Raw genomic sequence first — 24,750 nt, 5'->3', positions numbered from 1 at the left:
ATTATATGTACTTTTATAACTAAATCAATATGGCTTAAACTACTTATGTGTACTTTTATAACTAAAGCAACAAGGCCTAAATTAATTATTATGTGTACTTTTATAACTAAATCAATAAGGCTTAAACTAATTATGTATAGTTTTATAAACAAAGCGAAAAGGTCTAAATTAATTATGTGTACTTTTATATCTAAAGAAATAATGCCTAAACTAATTATGTGTACTTTTATAATATAAAGAGGAGGCACGGTGACTGAGCGGTAAACGCATGTCTTCCGAACCGGGGGTCCCGGGTTCGAATCCTGGTGGAGACTGGGATTTGTAATTTCGGGATCTTGGGGCCCCTCTGAGTCCACCCAGCTCTAATGGGTACCTGGCATTAGTTGGGAAAAAGTAAAGGCGGTTGGTCGTTGTGCTGGCCACATGACACCCTCATTAACAGTATGTCACAGAAACAGATGGCCTTTACATAATCATCTTCTTTTTTGAAGTAACGTCTGTATTATATAAGATAAGATCTGCCCTAAAGACCAAAAGGGGAAAGGGGAACTTTACTTTTTTTTTTTACTTATAACCGAAACGATGGGACTTAAACAATTGTGTACTTTTATAACTAAAACAATAATTACACTAAGACTGGTATTCAACAGTTTTCGTCACGAGGATCATATACAATTCGGACACGCCAACTCACGGGCCGCAACACTGTGAAATCTGTGCCCAATGGAACAAAGCCTGTGCGGTTTTACTATGCATTGTGAGAAGATGTTACACGGGGAGGATAGCAACGTTTGTCGGGTTAAATATGGCCCAAGGGCCGTAGTTTGTGCGCCGCTGCATTAGGAGTAAAGTGAGCTAGTAGACAATGTCGTAGTAGGGAAAGTCTGGTAGGTCATTGCGTGGAGAGGCCTGAAACAATGAGTGTTGCCAACCTAGGCTTTCTGAGTGTCTGTCTGGGATGTGACAGGAGTGATGAAGCTCCTTGGTGTTCATTGGCCCGGGCAAGCTACCCTGCCTCAACATGCCGCCCAGGTGGAAACGGTCGTAAGAGGAAACGACTATGCTAAAGGGTAGCAAAACAAAGCTCCGAAAGGGAAGCAACACGATGCAATCCGGCCAACTACGTGTCGGTTGTTATTCGCACCTGTCGTCGTAGGAGTCAGTAAAAGAGCTTTTAGAAAAGGTAAGGATCAAGAACATACTATAAAATCGTTTCTTCCTTTGATTCAAAGTGGCCCATTGGGTGGTAGCTCCTTTGGTCCATGGGGTGCCGGCTTACCGGGCATTCCCCGAATGCCCATATGGCCAGTCCGTCTTCCTTTTTTTTTTTTTACATTAATTAGCAATTAAGGTCTCCTTTTACCTGCGACGAGTATGTACTTTTCATCTTGAAATATCACTGGCCTAACCTTGTCCTAAATGATGCGAGCTTAGTATTGTCACGACCATATGAACACTAATGAGGTCTTCGTAACCGAACCAGCTCCCGATTTCAAAGAAGTCTGTTTTTTCCCCAGGGCGTCCTGAGTCTAGACAGGTTTCATAGTTTCATACTGGAAGAATGTCATTTCTATGTCTGCTGTCGCCCATGAAGAGAATAGAGCTCTCGTGTTTCGGGAGGCGAAAAAAATATGCACAGTATAGTTTTCAACATATTAAAATAGAAATAAATGTTATTGGCATGATACGAAGTGGTAGTGGAGTAATGATTTTCTAGCCTCGTTTTTAAAACGAGGAATCAAAGGAAAAAAAATTATATCACAAGAGTACACATTCCAGAAGTAAACAAAGAGAGTCGAATGACAAATACAGTAGCGTAGAAAGGTACTTGTGGGCCAGGTTTTCGAGAAGATGGTGCCACCCTCCCCCAATAGATAAAGTGTAATACAGACTAAAACGAGTAATCCTGCATTTATCAGTAAATTTACTAGGGGCATTACGGTATAGGCTGCATGATACGTCTTATTGTCATTTCATGCATTTCAATATTGACCTGTTTCAAATAGATTCAATAAGCGATATAAATTAGATACACTAATATTTTACTATAAACACAGGAAGTCATACTATTAATATCTACATGATATCTACATGTTGACTAACATAATAATGAACTAACAGTTCAAAAGTGATACCAAAGTGCTATGGCCAAAGAAGCGCCCGACTGGTTTTAAATGTGTGGGCGCGCGTGCGTGCGTCTGTACTTAATGTTACTTGGTATAATTAATTTTAGTGTTTTTAAAAAGAGGTGTCACAAGACAGTATTGTGATTATTTTAATAGTAAAGTGAACAAAAAACAAGATTACAAAGAGAGCTTGTGTTATCACACAAACTCCGAGGCGGCCACCGTCGGATCCCTGTCGAAATATATATAATATTGTCTGATCTTGATTATAAGTTGGACGTCCACGTCACAGTATCATCAAGAATTTCAGATATTGCTCTTTCGTCAATTACGTCAAGGTTTTAAAGCTTTTCAACCATAAGTTTGGGAATGGGTTGCCTGAACTAGACAGGAAAACCAGTGACTTGGCGGAGCTTAGGTCATTGGTTAACATGCATGACTAAATGCATGACGCGTAGGACGTAATCGTCTTCTTTTTTGAAGTAACGTCTGTATCATATAAGATAAGATAATTCGCCAAACACAAAACCAATGGTGTTCCGCCCTCAGAGTCATCGAAGCAACTGCTAATACCAGATCGCCTCTGCGCCTAGATTTTTTTTTTCGGACTAATGAAAAAAAGAAAGAGAGAGAGAGAGATAACAAAGTTTGACTTTACAGTCAGTGACGTTAGATTAAGACATCCAGGTGGTAGTTTTAACATGTTTGAATTATAAGTTTGAAAACCGAGAAAAAGAAAATAAATGATATAGATAAGGTGCACATTTTTAAAAATAAAATAAATTATCACACAATTGATCACTGGCAGGTTTAAAGCCAATCTCTAAAGCAGGGGCGGACTGGGTATCAAAATCGGCCCGGGCATTACCATATAAACCGGCCCACAAATGGCATGTCATATATTTTCGGTGGGAGGGGAACCCCCCCCCCCCCCCCGCAATTTATATACATATATATGTGTGTGTGTGTATATGTAATTAACCTTCATTACATTCGGATCTTTCATTCTTTCAAACGTTTTTTTTTTCTAGCCTAGAATACTTTCTTCCTATAATTAGTGGAAAGACAGTACAAAGGGCATCTAGGAAGTCCGGGGGAGCGCTGCGAGCTCCCCCTAGTGGGGTCCGGGGCGAAGCCCCGGAACAAAGAATTATTTCCGTTATTTTTAGCTTTAAAAATGCATATTCTGAGGTATCTACAGTGCAATTAACCTGTTACTCTATCGCTAAAAAAAATCAAAAACCAAATCTGCTATTCAATGGAGTCCAGCGACTGGTAGAAAATGGTAAAATGCTTTAGTTTTTTTGTACTGGAGGGGGAAGGGAAACCACAAAACCCCTTTTGGCTACGCTCATGAAATTTGGTGACTGTAGTTTGCTTAAGTTGGTTGCACTGGGCAGTAAGTAAAATTTCCCTTTCAGACAATGAGGTCTGAGGCAAGTGATGGTTTGAAGACCCTCCCCTCCCGGCTACGCCCATCTGTTATATTATAGGTGTAAGCCTAATTCTCTACAAAATATAAAAAGTTTGATAACGCATCGAAAACTGGATGTATGCATTCGTAGGATTACATAATGTATTCTATTTATACATGTATGTAGTCTGAAAACTATAAACAATACAATAGCAGCCTAATGAGTTTGAAGCTAATTGGTATTACTTACAGATTACAAACGTTTCTTCAAAAAATAAAATTGTTACGTCTTACGCATTTCATGTGTCAATCTAGTCATGTATGTTGATCTGTGACTTAAAATATGCTAAATCATTGGTTTTCCTGGCTGACTCAGGCAACCCATTCCATTAAAAGACAAGAGAAAGTAGAACGGTTAGAGAGGCACTTACTTAATGTGAAAAGCTCTTGCTTCCTCCTAGTACATTCTCAAAAACGCCATTTGTATAGGAATATACCATGACCCATTATTGAAAATATAAAACTCCTTTCATTAAATATCGGATTTGACAGCGCCATATAAATTATTTTAATTATTGTAATAATTTAATCATTAATGACTTCATACTAAGTTGCTCGACCGACTAACCCACTCTTTAGTGGACGAGGTCTTATCTGAAAGCCAATGTGGTTTCAGAGCCGGTAGAGGTAGGCCTACATCTGACATGATATTTGTTCTGCGACAATTACAAGAAAAATGCAAAGAGCAGAACTTAAACCTATACGCTGCCTTTGTGGACCTCACCAAGGCTTTCGACACAGTCAGTCGCGATGGTTTGCGGAGGATTTTAGCTAGGCTGGGATGCCCACCTACGTTCCTTTCCATTCTCAAGCAGCTTCACGTGGGACAAAGAGGCCAGATCAGACACAATGGTGCCCTTTCTTATCACTTCCCAATAGAAAATGGTGTGAAGCAGGGCTGTGTACTTGCTCCTACTCTATTCGCTATCTTCTTTGGCGTAATGCTGGGTCTAATGAGGCAGCGATTGCACGAAGGCAACTATATCCGGTTTCGTTCTGACGGCAATGTGTTCAATCTTCGACGTCTACTATCCCATACAAAAACAAAGGAGATGGTCATAACGGAGCTACTCTATGCCGATGATTGCGACCTGCTAGCTCACAATTAACATGACCTCCAGAACGCGGTAAACGAATTTGCATACGCTGCCGCCTCTTTATGTCTATGTATAAACCTCGGGAAAACAGAAGTCATGTTCCAGAAGTCACCCAATAAAACATACTCAGCCCCAAGGATAACCGTAAACGGACAGCCCCTTAATGTGGTAGACCACTTCACATATCTAGGTAGTATAGTGTCAAATGACGCCTTTCAAGGTAGGTTGATAACCGTCTGGCCAGGGCTAGTAGCGCTTTTGGACGCGTTCAGCCGAGAGTTTGGCGGAAGAGATCGCTCCGCTTGCCTACAAAAATCAGTGTCTACGAGGAGGTGGTTCTTTCAACCCTTCTGTATGGCTCTGAGACATGGACACTACAGGAAACATCTTAGACTTCTTGAGCGCTTTCACCAAAGATGCTTACGCTCCATCATGGACATACGGTGGCAAGACCGCACTACAAACAGCGATGTCCTCTGCGAACGCCGGTATGGACAGTATAGAGGGACTTCTTTTGGTCCGACAGTTACGCTGGGTAGGGCGCGTATTCCGTATGGGAAACGAACGTATGCCAAAGGCAGTCTTTTTTTGGTGAGGTGGTCGATGTAACAGAGGCGTCCCACGGAAACGCTTCAAAGACCAGCTTAGGCGTCAACTTTCCTTGGCTGGCGTAGAAGAGAGCACCTGGTTGAATTCGGCCAAAGAACGAGACAGCTGGAGGTCACTCACGAAGGCCACGGGATACACATTTGAGACCAAAAGAAAATCTGCTGCCGAGGACAAACGCAAACGGCGAAGGTAGAATCTAAATCGACCACCTGCGGACAATGGTTATGTTTGCCCTGGATGTGTCAAAATATGTTGGTCTGAGCTGGGGCTGCGCAGTTAAGGGAAATACTGCATTCCTCACTAATCTTCGGACTCGAAGACTAGCCTTATTATTATTACTAAGCATAAATTTGCCATTAATTATAATTGTATAAACATTGATTTAGATCTAGATTTATTTTTTTATTAAATATTTTAATTAAGTGAAGTATTTTTAGATCTATGTTATTAAAAATAAACAAAAGGAAACTTACTTTTTCTTATCAAATCGCAGAAAGAATAGCTTTATACCCCTATTGAGCTGTGAATAAGTAGGGTGGTTTGCAATTTCGCGGCTGTGTGTATGTGTTTAAGTTAATTTCTAATTTTCGCGCCTTTTTTTTTTTTTTTTTTGCTGCTTTATAGCAATGTTTTCTAACTTAACCTCTCTAATCCCTCTTTTTGGTTAAATTTCATTGGAACCATTAAAAGACGGGGGAGGGAAGGAGCAAAACAAAATGGGATTGATATCAAAGGCCCATGCCGACCAGCAAAATGATGAGGCCAAACACAGCCTTGAAGACATCAAAGCAGTCCATGCCGCTCGTGCATTGCGGAAAGTACGGTCTAACGTTTTGCAAATGATAACACATACAGTGTATAGTGTATTTTTTTGTTGTTGATATTCTTGATGAATTTCAAACAAAATTAATTGTAATAAGAATTTAAAAAAAACAACAAGAAAACGTGTTCGGGCCTTTGTGTCTTGCTGCTGTCACTTTTATTAAAAGTTGTCTGCGTTAAATTTTTTTTTCTTTGGTCGCGACCAGACCGGCCCATTTGGTACCGGCCCACCGGGCATTTGCCCGTTTGCCCATATAGCCAGTCCGCCCCTGCTCTAAAGCTTAACTTAATGCAGTGCAAATGGTGAATAAATGTTGTTTTTTTAAAAATAAATTTCACAAAATGTTTGTTTTTTCTTCAACTCACGAGACATTCTAGGAAGAAGGAAATCACGCTCAGAATAAGAACGTCCAAACACATACACACTTGCTGAAACACATACACACTTGCTGAAACACATACACACACAAACACCACAGCACACACATGCGATTCGAAAATGAGGTAAGATGCTAAACTCGTTTTTAGAAAACCTGAAAACATGCCGAGTTCGTAACGGTATGAATTGGCTGAGCTTAAAACGAGAGTCAATGATCAAAAGTAAAACACTTTACAGCTGAAAGTCAATGATCAAAAGTAAAACACTTTACAGCTGAAAGTCAATGATCAAAAGTAAAACACTTTACAGATGAAAGTCAATGATCAAAAGTAAAACACTTTACAGCTGAAAGTCAATGATCAAAAGTAAAACACTTTACAGCAGAAAGTCAATGATCAACAGTAAAACTTTTTACAGCTAAAAGTCAATGATCAAAAGTAAAACACTTTACAGCTGAAAGTCAATGATCAAAAGTAAAACACTTTACAGCTGAAAGTCAGCAATCAAAAGTAAAACACTTTACAGCAGCTCGAGGAAAGTAGAATGGGATGGTATATAAAAAAAATACTCGAAAAACGGGGTAAACCATTTTAAGGTCGAGGTTTGGTGGGAGACAAAGTATATAGGTCACAGCTGGGTCGGCGTAACCATGACAAATACTCATCCGTGTTCTAAAATCTCGAAGACAACGCCTTGTTTAGATTGGGATTATGTTAGAAACGAACGAGTATTCATTCTCTGGTACTGCCAGGGTTGAGTTTCGTTAAAGAGAAACATAATTCTCTGTAGTTCCTTTCCCAGTTTCCACTGAGGAATATTCTGGTGATGTCTGCAGCACTACCCTCTGACAGGCAACGAGAATCTTCTTAGGAATATTAAGGGCCTTGAAGGTGTCTGTGAGGTCAGTTGTCATAATCCCCTCGGTAGATAACTTGTTGGCAAGGCAACGCCTCATCTAAACTGTTGCGACGTCTAGAAAACATCATTAAAAAAGCATCAAAAATTACACTCACAACATTACCACATTTAAAGGAACTTTTTGAACAAACATGCCTAAGAAAAATCGAAAAAATCTTGGAAGACAACGGCCAACCGCTCCATCAGAACTACGTCAGGTCGTCGCGAAGTGGGCGACTACTGTCAATCAAAACAAGAACGGAGCGGTACAAAAACTCGTTCGTACCTCACTCTGTCAGACTCTATCACCGCCACTCATTGATCAGGGAACATGAAATGCACCAAGATACCTGTGTATAGTCGCTGAATGAACTCTTTATGTTGTCTGTTGTATTTATGTGTATTTTTCTGTTGTGTTGTCTTTATATGAGAAAAGAGTCCTTGTAATCACAACAAATTTCCGTAAGGATCAATAAACCATTCTTAGTCTTAGTCTTAGATATAACAATGGAATATATTGTTATTTTAGATAACTCCATTAACGCTTAATCTCCAATCCTATTTTCTTAGTTTTTTTCCATTTCAGTTTTTCTTATATGATGAGACTCTGATACGGCGATGTCAATAATGGGAGCGGGTTTTTTCTTTTTCTATCAATGAACAGCAGATCAGAGCGATTAAAATCTACCGTTTTGTCAAGGTGTAAGTGATCGGTTGACTCGAGAACCTCTTTTGGCGAGTCTTTGTAATATGGAGGAGAGTTTTTAGAGACCAAATTATAGGTCAAAGCCACGTCTTGGTGTTGTAGGCCTAATTTTGCAACTTGGTTATGGCGACCTAGGTAGGCAGATTGTGGTAAGGCTGAAAATCCTGCCATAATTTGTCCAATTGACTCATCCACATTTCCACATTTTCGGCATTTGTCAACTAAATTGAGTTTTAGGATATGCTTCTCGTAAATGTTGTCCTAATTACTCTGTCCTGCATTGCTGTAACAAAGCCTTCAGTTTCAGGGTACACATGACCTCCTTTGAGCTACGTTAATTAAGGAAGCAGCTTTGTCAATGTCATCATCTAATAAAGCCGGGAATTTCCCGTCCACCAAAAGGTCGTGGATTGCAGTTATGTAAAATACCATTAAACCTTCACGCCTCCAGCAATGAATTAGTTTCCTTCCTGGTGTGCCAGTTTATAATAGCCGTTTATATTAGATTGTCAGAATCGATAAAGAAAACCAACATATTTATTTTAATTTTGAAATCACACTGATTTGTGTTGTAATGTTTATGTCTGGAACTTGTAGATGTACTTTGTACCATTCAAGCATTGGTCTTAACTTTTCAATACTTAATGTTGCACTACAAGATAATTATTGATATGAACAACAGTTTAATGCAAGGACGTTGGATGATCAAGACAATGACTTTTAAAAAAAAATCCACTTGACGTAAAAGTTCTGCTCACAGGGAGGAGTTAGACTTTAGTACCGTACTCCAAGACAATATCTTTTACAGGATTCTTGTGCTGCACTAATAAGCGGTGTAATTAAATGACATGCCAGTTTATAATAGCTTTTATACACCGCATATTTCATGCTTATTGCATGTTCAGTGCACTATGGTTTCCGTGCTATGGCGTGGCGCTCAGCAAATTAACTGCTCGAGTCGGGATTCGAACGCGAGCCTTCTTGTTAGGTGGCCAAGCAGTTGCCAAGTGGTTTTGAACTTTCAGCCATTTTTCCAAGATTCTTTCTACACGCACATACACACACACACACACACATATATCCAACCCTTTTGGGCCTGGTGACCTTGACATTTCCAACGTATGTGTTATGGGGCGTATCACCGCAAAGAAATGGTCGTGTGAAAAGAAATGGTCGTGTGAAAAGATATGGCCGTGTGAAAAGATATGGCCGTGTGCTAAGAAACACTCATCATCGGCAGCTTCATTATGCGCCGTGTGCAAAAGTTTTAAAGGGCTAAGTCTGTGGCATTCTACGTCTCGAGAGACGATCTTTTCCCTTTGCAACTTCTTATGTCAAAGGGCTGAATATCACCGGGGAATCTGGCCCGTGGGACGTTGTTTTGGCCTAACACATCATTCACTTACCCTCGAAACAGATGTTCGAAATTCAAAAACATGTTTACTCGCGAAGTATGTGTAGAGTTCTTCTTCATACTCAAACATTAAAACTATAGCTACAACTTTGTTACAATCACCTTGATTATCTTGGTTAGTGGGCTGTCAATTATTCTATCGTGACAATGCTTCACATAAATTAGAAACGCATCTATCTCATCACACTCCTTTCTCTTATCACACTCCTTTCTCTCATCCCTCTCATGTCTCCCATCCCACTCCTCTCCCCCATCACTCTGCTAATCACTTTGTCCAATCATATCATCGCCCCTCCTGAAAGCATCTCACATTGTACTTTTGAGATGGACTTGTATGCGTTTCCGTAAGCACTAAAGGGTTCAACAAGTGCTCACTGTTCCAACCATAATTGTCTTTTCCATCGCCCCCCCCCCTTTCCTGTTCTGCTCTGTATAGGGTCAGATCGTTATGAGATTCTGTCACTCCCCCTTATCCCCTCCTTCCTCTTTGTTCTGTCAGCCAGGGCTGATGTTAACTCATGTTTAATACAAACAATTTTATTGCTTTTTGATTTCTATGGTGTATTGGGTACATAGGGAAAGAAGAGTTGATTAGCCGTGTCACAAACATTTAGGAAATATTTTCAAGTATTTGTTATGTGTTTTGTTTGCAGGGTGTCCTTCTTAAATATAAGTAGTTAGTAGTCTGATTGGCAAACATCTAATGGAAAACTATTTAAAGCATGGGGATAAAGTGACGAAGATTTGTCAATTGAATTTGTGCTACGCTAAAATGTTGACTTGAGGTCATATGGACTCACCTATAAACTGTAAATTAATTTGTTAATGGATTAATAATTGCGATTTTTTTTCTTTAAATCACGGTTGTATCCAAAGCCAACATACAGAGTTAAAAGAGAAACACATTTGATTGTATTGATTGCTGCCTGGTCGTGCAGTATGCGCTCTGGACTGTGGTTCAGTCTTCTCGGTGGTCCCAGGTTCATTCCTAGCCCGCTGCCAACCCCCGTCGTCCTGCGGGAGGTTTAAACTAAGAAGTAGATTATCTTCAACTTGAAGGAGCGTCCGAAACATGTAAAAACATTATACACATTTTAGCGGCCCCCGAAAGGGGAAAAGACGCTATTAGTTTTGTGCGAAATGTCTGTCCGTCTGTCCGTCCGTCCGTCCCGTTTAGATCTCGTAAACTAGAAAAGATATTGAAAATCCGACATCACAATATTTTAGACCATTCAAAGTTCTAATGCAACGGCTACTTTTTTTTTCCTGAAAGCGAAAAATCTAATTTATAAAATCAGTTATGCAAGCAGTTTTTTTAAAGAGAAAAAGCTAATTAGTATGCATTATAAGTTAGACCCAATTTAAAACGAATAGTAATCTTATAAACTTCATTTTCTTATACATTAATTAATAGATACAGCGAATTCGAATAAAAGATAGAGCTTTCTCAAAACAATTCCAGAATGTAAAGACCAGGACAGGCTCGGTTAAGCGCTTAGCTTCCGAACCGAGGGTCCCGGGTTCGAATCCTGGTGAAGACTGGGATTTTCAACTTCGGAATCCCTGGGCGCCACTGAGTCCACCCAGCTCCAATGGGTACCTGACATTAGTTGGGGAAAAGTAAATGCGGTTGGTCGTTGTGCTGGCTACATGACACCCTCGTTAACCGTAGGCCACAAAAACAGATGAACTTTATATCATCTGCCCTATAGACCACAAGGTCTGAAAGGGGAACCAATTAGGCCAGGTTCACATCTAACTTTGCATTCACTTGCACCTATCCTTTGATCTGCTGGACAGTTGGGGCACTACACAAGATCTGTCAACCTTCTTTCTCCATTCTTATCTCTCATTTGTCTTTGATATAATTTCATTTGGATGTTCCTTCTGAAAATATTGAAGCCTGCCTGGGTGGACCACTTCGGGGACCAATTTTAAGTTTGTGTTTCCACACAGACTGTCTTTGTAACCTTGTTTCTTCATCAACATGGTCTTATTAAATAAGTCAAATGGATACCAGCAGTCATCTAGTAACAAGTACTAATGAAGTAAAATGAAAGGTAATGAGGTCAAAATGGATTCCTTAATTAGCCATAGAAACGTGACATAGTAAACCTGAGAAAACAAACTATCACTAAACAGAACAAGAAATAGTTTGTGCATTTCAAGTTTTATTTACAATGTAGGAACGTGACCAAATAGTGTAGATAAACTATAATCACTTTCGTCTTAGATATTTACGTATACTTTTAGTTCAACATATTCAAAGATTAGCTAGGTATGTTGTCTAGAGGCAGTGGGGGGGGGGGGGGCGGTCCAAGTTCAAAAGTCCCACAGGCCCCCACTTGATGGCCTCCAAATGAATGTCCTAAATTATTTTTTTTTACTATAAATATTAAATATTACGCCATTGTCATGCAATCTTGCTATTCTGGTGGAGTCAAAAATACTAGACAGCATTGATCTAGTGTCTAGAGGATGTTATAGATGACCTTTGCTGCTCAGAAAGCACGACGTGAAGCGATATGAATTGAGATTTGTAAATGGTGCCAATAAACAACGGTATTATGTATTAAAAGAGTCTTAATGATTATGTTTTGTTACTTTTACTTACATACTGTATCATTTGGTATTTTTAGACTTATATATTTATTTAGTACATTATCTCAGGACATGATATCAAATGTCAAAATGCAGGGGCCCCCTAAAAAGGTCAAGCCACCCGGGCCTCCAAATCTCTAGCTGTCTACGCGTCAACGCCACTGACTCATGCGTCCATGTATAAATGTCCCATGACGTTTTTCTCCAGAAGTAGCTATTTTTGGTTACATCTCTCTCCTCAGCAGCCCAGGCCAGAGTTGGAAAAAAAAAGGGGGAAGAGGTGGGGGTCATGGTGGTAGTAGTAGACGAAGATGATACTAATTTATTATGGTCCTAAAAGACAAGAACATTCGCGATGGTATTTGATGGGGAGAGAGACGGGTGGAGAGATGAGTAAAAACAACAACGCAGTTTTCCCCGCGGGGCCGTGGTGTCGGGGGTGCAAAAGTTCGGTCCATGTTCTTGGATTATTTGAGCTGTGTATCAGATAGCCATGAGGTAAGGGTGTGTGTGTGTGGGGGGGGGTCAATGTCGAGCAGACAACGAACTCGACTTAGAGTTATTAGATGCCTGGACCAAGAGGCCTCACTGAACCATACAGATTTCTGATTTCGTAAGCCTGCTAAATTATTTATAGCGGTTTGCTAGTTCTGTGTTGATCATTAATGATTTAAGAGATAACTATTTTGGGATGATGCTTGTAATTAGCCATTAGTTTGGTTTATTGCTGTCGATGTAATACTTTTTACATTTTCTTCACAGTTAACTTCTGGGTGCACTTTGTGTGTTAATAGGGTGACGTGTTGGGCTGTAGATGTAGAGACAGTTGCTCTAGCTTAACGTACTACTTTACTTTGTACAGAAGCGTGAAATATTCTGTTCGCAAAGGCTATATCAGCTCACTATGTCTGTCTGATACAAATATTAATCAAAGGTAAAAAAAAAAAGTAGTAAAGTTTCCCTTTCAGACCTTGTGGTCTTATAATAGGGCAAATGATGTTTCCGAGGCCTACGGTTTACGAAGGTGCCATGTGGCCAGCACAACGACTAATCGCCTTTACTTTTCCCCAATTAATGTCAGGAAACCATTTGAGCTGGGTGGACTCAGAGGCCCAAAGATTAAAAATCGCAGTCTTCACCAGGATTCAAAAACAGGACCCCCGGTTCGGAAGTCAAGCGCTTTACCGCTCCGCCACCGCGCCTCATATGCAAAGCTAACTCACTTTATAACTTCTGCTTTTAAAGTTGACAGGAAGAACGAAACTTGAGAACAAATCGGGTAAACCCGTTTTCACCGTATTTTATATTTGATATGAATTTGTCAGCGGGTCAAATCCGGCAAGTATTGTAATAAAAGTTCTATTTAGTATTGTTCACAATTTCACAGAGGCGTTTTCCAAGTTATTTTAAGCTTTATAAGCTAAGATGTAATACACCCACAGAGGTTTAGTTGTCTGCCAGCAGTTTGGTGCTACAAGTCAGCCACCAATCGTCATAGTTCGCTAGTAGATTTTTTTTTCTATTTTAGACTTCATCTACTCCTGCTTTAGAGAGAAACACAAACTTCAATTACAAAAAGTGCAGCTTGTTTAACCCACATTTTGGCTTGGCAGTAATGAGGATGATTTCTACAGTACAGATGAACTAATAAGCTCTTTTATTTTGGGTCACATGCTGAACACGTAAAAAAAAAATAAAAGTAAAGTTTCCCCTTTCAGACTTGGAGCAGCATGTAAAGGGTTAATACTTTTAATCCGGAGGATAGCAGCAATACATATTTAGCATTGAACCGGCAGGGTAGAATGAGTTAAGATTGTTTACGCTGAGTTTATTCCTTATCCCTTTCCTGCTTCTGTTTCATTAAATTTCGTTCATATGCGATCTCTCTGGGAGAGTCTTTGATTTATATGTTTGTCTGTCTGTGACAATATTTATTATGTGATGGAAGAGCAGGAGTTATCGCTGTTGACATTAACTCCCCTTGCTTCCATCACGCTTCTTGCTTTAAAATGGCCGAACTTCCGCCAGCGTTCTATCTTGCTAAATCTATAATCTCCCTCTGTTGTTTTTATATAAATAGATATTTTTAAGGGCATAGTGTCGATTTTTTTCTGTGCAGGGAAAACGTAGCCAAAGTATGTTTAATATGCTTTTGTCTTGATGCAACGAATTAGTTATACATAATTGCAGCGTCGAATCGTTTACCTTCCAACCTACCTTACGTCTATGCGTCTGTCTTGTCTATGCTCCGTCTGTCTTCTATGTCCTGTCTTTCCTGTCTCTGTATTGTTTTTCTTTTATGCCCTGTCTATCCATGTTTGTTTGTTTGTAAAATGTTTGACATGTTTCGGATGTTCCATCAGAGTTGAAGATAGTTTACTTCCTAGTCCAAACCTCCCGCAGGATGACGGGGGATGGGAGCGGGCAGGATTTGAACCCTCGACCATCGATAAATCCGGACGACAGTCCAGCGCGCAAACCGCACGACCAGGCATCCATCCATATATTTATCTATTTAGTTATCTATTTTCTTCTCCCTCTTTCTAGTTGTCGCACTCGTATGAATTTATCCTAGCATATGAAATAAGAAATATGCCTGTATCTTTTTTTTTTGTCTTTCTGAGTGTTTTAATATGTTGGGTTTTTACATAAGTTATAATTCAGTGTTTCTATTTTCTTCTCTAACTTTCTCTATTGCATTTCCCATGTGTGTTTACTTTCTCCATTATTTCTCTTTTCTCTTCACATTTTCTCTATTAAATTTCTACTCGCAGTGTGAGTACTTTTTATTCTATATTCTATATTCACGTTCTCACGTTCTCTCTCTCTGTCTCTCTCTCTCTCTGTCTCTCTCTCTATCTCTCTCTGTCTCTCTCTGTCTGTCTCTCTCTCTCTCTGTCTCTCTCTCTCTCTGTCTCTCTCTCTCTCTGTCTCTCTCTCTCTCTGTCTCCCTCTGTCTCTATCTCTCTCTGTCTCTCTATCTCTCTGTCTTGGTACTTTGCCCTCTAAACTTCACTCTAAACTTGGAACTATAGAAAATAAAAGGTATTAAAAAAATTATTATTCTATAATTATTTTCACAAAATTTAATTCCAATCTCTGGTTTCTTTCCAATGCATTATTTTAGATGATATAAAGAGTTGCATCCCATTTATCAGAGGATATACAGAATCAAAGCAAAGTCTGGCCAAGGGGGAGAGAATCCCACAAAAATCTTAGCGCTATTGTTAAGCCGTCTAATTACACGATTTTTTGTGACCAGTGAAGGTCAAACAGATTTTAATTTAAAATATACAAAACAAGATTTTTTCAGGACATATTTTTTTTTTGCAGTTTATTTGTGAATATTGCTTTAAAAATAAGTCGGCTTCATGGAGTATTGAATACTGTAATGTTCAGACGACCATAGAATTCTAAAACGTTCCAATGAACAGGGATAAAAGCAAGGAGCTGACGAAAATGTAATACAATATGCTCCACACGCGTATAGTCATGTTTAGCCCGCATGCATTACAAAGTAAGTAGAAACAAAATCGAACATCCCTCAACTTTATATACCCCGCATGTGCAAAGCTTGACGTAAGCCGTAAACGTGTCGCATTTGATTACTGGTACTATTGGTTCTCTTGAGGTTTATAATGAGATGTTCATAAAGCTTTTCGGTGTACATTTCAAAACCACACATCGAACTATAGGAGGTATAAAGACCCACCGGTATGCCATGTTTATGAGTAAAATAATTTTTTTGTATACCCCGCACATTCGTATAAAGCTGCCATCCGTATGAAAAAAGTGTATGACCCGCGGATTATATTTAAGAGAGAAACGTTTAGACAAATCGGGGAAACCCGGCCCGCAGGCCGCGGGTAATATTTGGCTAGTATGCTCTAAGCATGAAAATTGCGTTAAACAAAGACATAAAATTATTTCCAATCTCACAAATGTAGGCTATTATTGTCTGTTGACAATTACACGATTCATTCAAAATAATTGATACAATATCTTCAATATACGATTCGTTTATTTTAAGTATTTTTTAAATTCTACTAGTATTTTTTTTTTAATCTTTGGACACGTGATGGTTGGTCCTCAAATAGCTTTACACAATGACTGGGCTCCCTTTACTGGACGCTACAACCAACGAGAAAGCTGTCTTAAGCAGTTAAGCCTCAGAAAGTCTATTGGTCAATCAAAGTAGTCCAATAGTGCGTGCTGACAACAATAATGGCTACTTTAATGGGTCATCGATCAGGTCTCAATCGCACGAAAACAAGGACACGGTACTTTATTGTGGAACTTAATCTCACCAGCAAAATCTTTTTAAAACCTCGCCGGCACATTGTTCTCGGGGTGGACATGTTGGACATGTTTGGGTTTTTAAAAAGACGACCAAGGAAGTTTACTTGATAAACGTGTTTCTGTACAACTACTTATATACTTTCTCAAAACGATATTCATAAAGATATGGACCTATTATGTTTCATAGTTCATAGGTTTAAACGATGTAATTTGAATGTGTTCATACAGCTAACATGCACACAGTATATCCTACAGTCGCGAAATGAAATAGCAGCCTGATATTGGTTTTACCCTCTGAAATATGTCACCCACACAGTAGTTCCTCTCACTCAAATCAGTTGATGCACAAAGGTATGGTAGGTGTCGATACAGTTTGGATCAGCGGTGTCTCAGGTTCTGCCAGGTTGTAGACTGTGAGCTGTAAGGCTCACGTTTTCTCTATATATAATGTGTGTATATACACTATGTGTAACTATGTGGGAAACGTGGTCGAGAGGCTAATTACGCTTGAACTTGGCTTGGTTTGGCTAACTATTAAGGGGGCTCGAGGTTCGACACCCGACTCGAACAGAGTCGTGTTAACTGAGCGCCTAAGGGCAGCGCGGAAAACTTTTTCCCAGAAACCCCTCCCCCCCCCAACTGGTCCACAAATGCTATAAGCATGAAAGTAGCGCTATATAAAGGTTATAATTTAACTATACAGTCCTGATGCCATCGTTAAAGCCCCACATCCTTGAGAGTCACATCCTTGAGAGTCACATCCTTGAGAGTCACATCCTTGAGAGTCACATCCTTAAGAGTCACATCCTTAAGAGTCACATCCTTGAGAGTCACATCCTTAAGAGTCACATCCTTGAGAGTCACATCCTTAAGAGTCACATCCTTGAGAGTCACATCCTTGAGAGTCACATCCTTAAGAGTCACATCCTTAAGAGTCATATCCTTAAGAGTCACATCCTTGAGAGTCACATCCTTTAGAGTCACATCCTTGAGAGTCACATCCTTAAGAGTCACATCCTTGAGAGTCACATCCTTAAGAGTCACATCCTTAAGAGTCATATCCTACCTAAAATGCCATTTGACGCCTCTGTGCTTGGGTCACCGAGACAATGTACTATTTAAATTACATCTATTGAGTGTTAAGTCCTTTAACAAAGTATTGATTCGTCCCGGGGCAAAGTAAAAGAAACTCCTAATTCTATTAGGTGAAGAGAGAGAACCGAAAGAGATGTTCAAAAGGACTCGTACATATACAAGGACAATACAATAGTGGCAAATGGAGAGTCCTCTGATCAGCCAAGTTTCTGAATCTGTGTCTAGTGTAGTTCTGTGACAGTTTACTTTTGTGGCAAGTATCCTGTGGCAAGTATCCTGTGGCAAGTATCCTGTGACAAGTATCCTGTGGCAAGTATCCTGTGACAAGTATCCTGTGACAAGTATCCTGTGACAAGGTAACCTTGAGTCTTGAGGGTAGTAACGTGTTTGGGGACTCAAAAGAATTAGTTATCATGACGGACCACGCTTGTAACTAAAGTATCGGCTTAACAGGCTGGTTGATACTCTGTCATTGGTTTGTCGCTTCAAGCAGCTAGTTTAACTAAACTGTTACAGTTGTTGTCATGGGTGAATGTGTGTATGTATTTTTACAAAGGAGCGAATCACCGGAAGTGAGTTAGTTGTCAAAAGTAGAGTGTGCAGTGCATGGGCGTAGCCAGGATTTTTTTTCGGGGGGGGGGGGGTTGGGTTCACCCCCCCCCCCGACCCCCCCCCCCGCGAAAAAAAAATTATATGTATTTATGTGTGTGTGTGTACATACTCTTTATTACATTCTGACCCTTCATTCTTTCGGAAGACGTTTATTGTGCCCTAGAATAGGTTCTTCCATGAGTTAGTGAAAAAATTGTAGATTCCCCGACATTACCAGCAAAGGGGTCTGGGGGAGCGCCACGAGCTCCCCCAACGCGGGGCGAAGCCCCGCCGCCAAGCACTATTTCTGATATTGAAAACCAACAAAATGCATTTTCTGAGATATCTACAGTGCATTTTCCTGCTATTAAAAAGTTCTATTTCAAAAACCTAATGTGCTATTCTTACTGACTTAGACCCTCCCTCGTCGTTCGGCGCATTTGCCATCAAGCTGTTTTCATAAAATTGTAGACTCCCCGCCATTACTAGCAAAGGGGTCTGGGGGAGCGCTAGGAGCTCCCCCAGCGCGGGGCGAAGCCCCGCCGCCAAGCAAGCCAAGCACTATTTCTGATATTGAAAACCAACAAAATGCATATTCTGAGGTATCTACAGTGCATTTTCCTGCTATTAAAAAGTTCTATTTCAAAAACCTAATGTGCTATTCTTACTGACTTAGACCCTCCCACGACGTTCGGAGCATTTGCCATCAAGCAGTTTCCATAAAAATCTGTCACTGGTAATGTCTGAAGCCTCTTCCCACCTACCATGAGGACCTCCATAAATGAGTGGCGTCAAGTTGTACTAGGATATCATTGCAACTCTTATGCGTAATTCATTTTGTCGGAGAACATGTCCCGCAAACCTCATGCGTCGTTCTCTCACAATCTTACTAAGGAGTCGACTCCCAGTTCAGCATAGGATTTCCTTGATTTAGATCCGATCTCTATAAATGACTCCTAAAATCTGTCTTAGCCATCTTTGTTGAGCTACATTTAGTGTTTTTCGATTTCGGTAGATGACTATTCACTGAAGTTTATTAATGGAGCCCTGCCACTGGTAAAAATGTGTAACCTCTCTTGAATACGCTCTTGGAATTAAGTGACTGTAGCTTGCTTTAGATTTTATATCGAAAAGAGAAGTTTTATCGTCAAAATCTTCTGTTAGGGGTTTTCCACCTCAAAATGCTCTGTAGGAGTATCTTAGACTCAAAACCATCTAGAGGGGTTTTAAACTTAAAAAAAAAAGCCATCTGTAGAAGAAACTCAAAACCCCCGATTGGATTGGCTACGCTCAAATAATTTTAGTGTGTAATTTGCTTTTTTTTTTATATTGAAGATGTATTTTTAGCCTCAAACCCCTCTGAATGGGGGTTTAAACTCAAAACCCCTTTCGGCAACGCTCATAGCATTTTGAGTGCGTAATTTGCTTTTTTTCTTACACTGAAGATGGCGGGGGGTTTAAACTCAAAACCCCTTTGACTACGCTCATAGATTTTAGAGTGAGTAATTTTCTTTTATTTATATTGAAGAGGTACTTTTTAGCTTCAAACTCCAGTGGAGGGGAGTTTAAACTCAAAACCCCATAGACTACACTCATAACATTTTTAGTGTATAATTTGCTTTTTTTTTTATTATTAAAGAGGTATTTTTTACCTTCAAACCCCATGAAGTGGGGTTTAAACTCAAAACTGTGTCAAAACCCATTTAGCTACTCTCATAACATTTTGAGTGCGTAATTAGCTTTTTTTTTTATATTAAAGAGGGGGTTTATCGTAAATTTTAGACGGGGTTTTAAAATCAAAATCTTCCTTAACTGTGCTCTTGGAATTAGGGGATTTTCGTTTGCATTTTTTTTTTGTTTTGTTTTATAGAAAAGGGGGAGTTAGCTGCAAAAACCCCAGGTAGGGGGTTTAAAACTCAAAACCCCTGGTAGGGGGTTTTAAACTCAAAACCCCTAGTAGGGGTTTTTAAACTCGAACCGCTCTGGTAGGGGTTTTAAACTCGAACCCCCCTGGTAGGGGTTTTTAAACTCGAACCCCCCTGGTAGGGGGTTTTAAACTCGAATCACCCTGGTAGGGGGTTTTAAACTCAAAACCCCTTTGGTTGTGCTAGGGCAAGTGATGGTTTAGTATTAAAATCTCACCTAAAATAAACAAAATCAAAGCAAAAAATCAGTCACTAAATTCCGACTTTCCCCCCCCCCCCGGGGGGGGATTTCATTTCGGGGGGGGTTTGAACCCCAAGAACCCCCCCCTGGCTACGCCCATGGTGCAGTGTGTGATATGCCGAGAAGTGGATTAAAAGTTGATGTGTTTTGATAAGTTGTTTATTTGTTTTATTCGTTAATTACAGCGGAACCTCAAGACACCTAGACGCATCGTGAAGGTAGTTGTCAGAGAATTATAAGTTAATATATAATAGGAAAGCTGTAACAGCTGTATTAATCTATAAATACCCAACTTGAAAAAAAAACTTAAACCCAACTGAATGTCATTAACAATATATGCAAGGCTTTCAACTTCAATGACGATGTACCGGGTCATTAGAGGCACAAAGTGAGACCTTAAACAATCGAAACAATGAAAAACTCATCAAACTCAATGACATGCCTTTCTGTCACTCGTCTGTCGCTTGTTGTTTTTTTTTTTCATTTCACCTTCACCCCCCTTTTTATAATTTCAACTAAGACAGACTTCCTCTTGGTTAGACCAGAAGTTGTTGATATGGTAGAAACAGATTAACCGACATGGTTTTGCACCAGAAACACTGAGACATACTTCATAACAAGGCATCCATTCAAGACTAGGATATTACGAGAGATGTACTGTCTATTCATGGGCACCTGAAAAAAACAAAACTGAGAACCCCTGGTCTAGAAGTTAAATCATATATCACGCTTACATTTCAAAACGCTCTATATAATTGTAACACATATTTATCATCAGTAAGTTCGATGGTACGTAGAGTAGATCTCCAGCTTCACAGGTTTACAAGAAGACGCTCACGTGAGAGCAATGGTGGGGAAAATATAGGTCAATTTTTAAGTCTAGACTGGACAAGAAGACATCTGGATACTTAATACTGCTCCCTGGTCAGCCTCCCCTGGTCAGCCTGTCTGTACTACAAGAAACAAGTGTGCCTTCATCGATTGACCGCTGTGTGGTTACAATGACAATTTTACAAAAAACTCGACATTTTAAACTTTTCAGGTGATGACCCCCTCGATCAGATTATCAATGTTTGTAACAGTAACAGCCTTGAAATGAATTACAGAAAATTTCATATGGACAATATCATTAACTTAACATGATTTATAGTTGTGTTCGTTTCCAAGGGTCGCCCCCCCAGCTCATCCATTGTCTGCTCATAATCCTATCTTTCGAATATGTCAAGAAACTAAACTTACATGCTCGATAATAAAGAATGATAAGAATTTCCAAAAAGACAGACAGATAAGAAAGAAGAAATGTGTAAGAAGCAATGCTTTAAGACAGTCTGTAACTTATAACAAAAATAACACAAGACTTTTGAATTTGTTACAGTAACTTTATGGTTCAACGTTGACTCTATCTGAATCTGCAGTTTAATATAACCTCATGACTACGTCCTGTGATTGTGCGGGAATGATACTGGATTGAACTTCTGCTACGAAATGACAGAGAATTGGAGATAGATCAAATTAAGCAATGGTTGAATAGGTTCAAGCGATTTAGGAAAATGGAGATAATTGTGACTACCTAAAAATAACCATATTCTGCTGGAGGCTGTTGTTACCATTCAACTGCTGCACTGAGTAGAGGACCTATACTGCATGCTTAATACGGTTGGGTTCACAGCAAGTTTCCAGTACAACACTTTTTCAGTCACTGTGACATTAAGTTTTAGAGTCAGGAGCAAACGATACGGTCTGATTAAATTGCGAAATGAGCCATTATTATTCGAAACTTTTTACATTTCATTCTGTAAAAGTGCATTATTAACATAACAAAACTTTTTAAAGCTTCCTCTTCAAAGACTTAAAGTGTGAACATAAACCTTTACGTCTGCGAATAACTGAAGTGCACTGCTGCATGCCAGAGTCCAAACTCTATATTTAGGTAGACGATGCACTGCTTGGATCCTATTTCCTGAACATACCCCCCCCCCGAGGGTCCACGCAACACGTACGTAGCGCTAAGACCTCGGCACTTGATACATCTAATTTATGGCGCGCTACACTCACAAATGTCTGAGTAAAGATTTCCATTCAATCTATCGGCCAACGCAAGACTTTGTCTGGTGGCGCTCTGTGAGAGTAACAACTATCCATAAAACAAGTTTCAGCACTTGCTCATACAATGAATGTCTTTATGCCCTATCTTTCTTCTCTGTACATGTCTGGAGATAGAAATATTGAACTATACGTTTATATATATATATAAAAAAAGGCTTCAGTATTGTATCTAGATTGATTTATACATTAGACGGTTTGCAAAATGTTTATTTGTTTATATAAGATATAGATCACCAGACCAAATTTGATTTTAAGATTATTATATTTTGAAAAAAAAAATGGAAATTAACGGTCACACCAGCGTTTTCCCTGTGTGTTCAATTCGCTTGTAATTTTCCCCCCAAAAGTATACATAAACTGTCAATTTTCTAGGAAAATCGTTAGAGCCATTTATGAGATCCGTGTCCAAGTTCCAATTTCCATCTTGAGAAAATGAAAAGTTGGCAAGCTAATAAGAGGAATTGTAAAAAAGTAGCCTTTGCAACTAAAATACTCAAGCTGCAAAATATGAATATCTTTTTTAGTTTTCGAGATTTAAAAGTGACAGACGACCGGGACAGATAGTCCACACAAAACAATAGAAACTTTTCCCATTTCGGGGACCACTAAAAAAAAACCCATAGCCTAAGGCCTAAGGTACGTTAGACAGCTCTAAGGGGATATTTATACCATAAGTGTGGAAAACTATCACTTGAAAACTAAGTATCGATGATTAATTGAATCAAAATGGTTAATCTGTACTTGTGACCATATCTTATAACTGTCATATGTTTGTAGAGAAGCAGACACCAAGGAAGTATGCCAAAGGGCTTGCTATATCTTAATAGACAAACACAGTATTTCACAATAAAGGAAATCTAGAAGTTCTAGAAACTGCCTACGATGTTTTGTTGTTAATATCTTATCAAGATTTGTTTTTCAAAAAACGTTTTTATAAGACGCAGTGGAGTGCTTATATTTTTCTTTAATACAATATCGAATGGTATTTATTGAACTCAAATTGTACAGCCGGTTACCTCGCTTGACAAACACTTAGTATGCATACCATTGCCCAGTTATCCCGGAAATATGGAAGAACTCTAAGCTCATTAGATCACCGTTGGAATGTTCTCTTTCAAAAGTACCCGAGCAGAAATGTCTGTGTGTCATTTACTCTGGTCATATTAGAAGCCAGCTCGGACAATAACAGTGTGATCAGCTGTCAATGTGTGATCTTGTTAAAAAGTTTTACGTTAAGAAAATTGGTCAGAGAAAAATTTATTGCTGTTAAAAAAAAAACAAAAACAAAAACAAAACATCGAATCAAAAACATGTACCATTAAAATGTTCCTAAACATTCAGGTCTTGGATGATAGTTTTTCATTGTTTCGAGCGCTATTCATTAACTTCTGGCTACATGTCAAAACCATAGAGTTATCTCTATCTATATATTGACTGGACCAACTTAGGGCCTATAGGTTTTGTCAAGCGCAAATTTTTAGCGTATAATAGTGTTTTATTATTCACCAATTACCAGCAGTTTAAAATTACCCTAGCCTATATCTATATTATAGGCACTATAATTAATAAAACTTTTTCTGTGTTATTATAGATGTAAATATTCGTATTATGGTGGCTGGCCAATACGATCATTTTTGTAATACATTTTTAAGTTGAGCTTATTTGGACCTTCTAATGAGAAAAATATAAAAAACGAACTCTAACTAACAATTTGAAGCGATGAGGACGTGGGTCATAAGTCAGGGAAACCGATAGCCCAGTTCCGGGTCGGACACTGTCCAATTGGTGCTTACCTCGGACGGTGGAAGGAGAATTACGACACACGGTGTCGCCATTGCATGGAGGACGATGAAACAATAGACCACATTCTTTACGAATGCAGAGTTCTGCACGAAGGACGATTGGGACAAGGATTAGATAGAGAGATGACTGGTTCATGGCCGACACAGAGGCTGTCCTTGTACGGGGACAAGGCAACCTTAAGACTCACTGCTCGCTTCCTCTCACGTGCTCTAAGGGAGTAATTCTCAGCATGTTGTTCGTTGTCAATGGGGTTTCTGACTCGGGAAACCGATAACAAAAATAGATACAGATTGAGTTCCACAATTATTTAAAAAAAAAATGAAAATCATAGTTTTTATATTCATACAAATGTGTCTTTCACCAATTGCACCAATTCTAGTCGGCCAGTCTGTACGTTTATATGTCTGTGGTTAAAACATAACTAGAAAAATTAGACTTGGTTCAAACCTAGCACTCTATCCACTCTGCCACAAACACCGTGCACATTTTATATTAATTGAATGGTTTCTTATTTTTACTTTGACGTAAATTTTGACAAAAATTATCTAGAAATTTTAAATGAGTT

At 39.2% G+C, this 24,750-nt stretch overlaps 1 protein-coding gene across 4 annotated transcripts in view; it reads right to left on the bottom strand.

Moving 5' to 3' along the window:
• The window catches only part of LOC106055951 (parathyroid hormone 2 receptor-like), a 122,467-nt gene that overhangs the window by 27,062 nt on the left and 70,655 nt on the right, over window positions 1-24,750 (bottom strand). The gene's annotated exons all lie outside the window — the stretch shown is intronic.

The sequence above is a fragment of the Biomphalaria glabrata genome, chromosome 1 (assembly GCF_947242115.1).
Source record: "Biomphalaria glabrata chromosome 1, xgBioGlab47.1, whole genome shotgun sequence".
Taxonomy (NCBI): Eukaryota; Metazoa; Mollusca; class Gastropoda; family Planorbidae; genus Biomphalaria; species Biomphalaria glabrata.
This window is presented reverse-complemented; position numbering and strand designations above follow the sequence as displayed.